The sequence below is a fragment of the Cetorhinus maximus genome, chromosome 23, assembly GCF_964194155.1.
Source record: "Cetorhinus maximus chromosome 23, sCetMax3.hap1.1, whole genome shotgun sequence".
Classification (NCBI taxonomy): domain Eukaryota; kingdom Metazoa; phylum Chordata; class Chondrichthyes; order Lamniformes; family Cetorhinidae; genus Cetorhinus; species Cetorhinus maximus.
In genome coordinates this window covers 55,927,630-55,928,223 of record NC_135901.1, presented here as the reverse complement: position 1 = coordinate 55,928,223, position 594 = coordinate 55,927,630, and the positions used below count along the sequence as shown (strand labels likewise).

At 46.6% G+C, this 594-nt stretch overlaps 1 non-coding gene across 1 annotated transcript; it reads left to right on the top strand.

Moving 5' to 3' along the window:
- The first annotated feature begins 278 nt into the window (after positions 1-278).
- Positions 279-350, top strand: trnae-uuc (transfer RNA glutamic acid (anticodon UUC)). Its single transcript has one exon. It is a non-coding gene; the product is annotated as a tRNA-Glu (tRNA).
- Positions 351-594: the final 244 nt, after the last annotated feature.

Below are 594 nucleotides of genomic sequence, written 5' to 3'. Positions count from 1 at the left end.
CTGATGTCCAGTGACCTGGAATCGGCGCTTCCATTGGACCAACAGCGAATAGGGTGGAGGGTTTTGGAAATTGAAAGTTACACATGTGCAGCTTGTGGGACTATTTCACCTCACTGTCAATTTCATGTTCCAGCTCACAGCAACCGTTGTTTTCATTGGCTGACGAAGTCGTTTGTGTTGAACCGAAACAGGCAGTTTTGTGGTGAAAGAGATCTGAACTGAAAAACAATAGGCAAAAGCAGCGTAGTTAAGCCAAATCGAAAAACTTTAGCACAGCTTCCCTGGTGGTCTAGTGGTCAGGATTCGGCGCTTTCACCGCCGCGGCCCGGGTTCGATTCCCGGTCAGGGAATGTCAAGTTATTGAGTTTTTCGGAACGGGTGTTTATCACTCATTGACTGGAAAAGTTCAAAAGCTCCACCAGCATCAGAGGAGTGAGAGTTCAAGTTTCACCTCAAGAGCTGGAAAACATCACACTTGGAGTGAGGGAATGAAGAAAGAGGAGAGGAGCACTGACTATAGAATTGTTGGTGTGAGGCAAAATATGGGTGGGACAAGTACGAATTTTGCTGCCTACTGTTTGCACTGGCACAAAT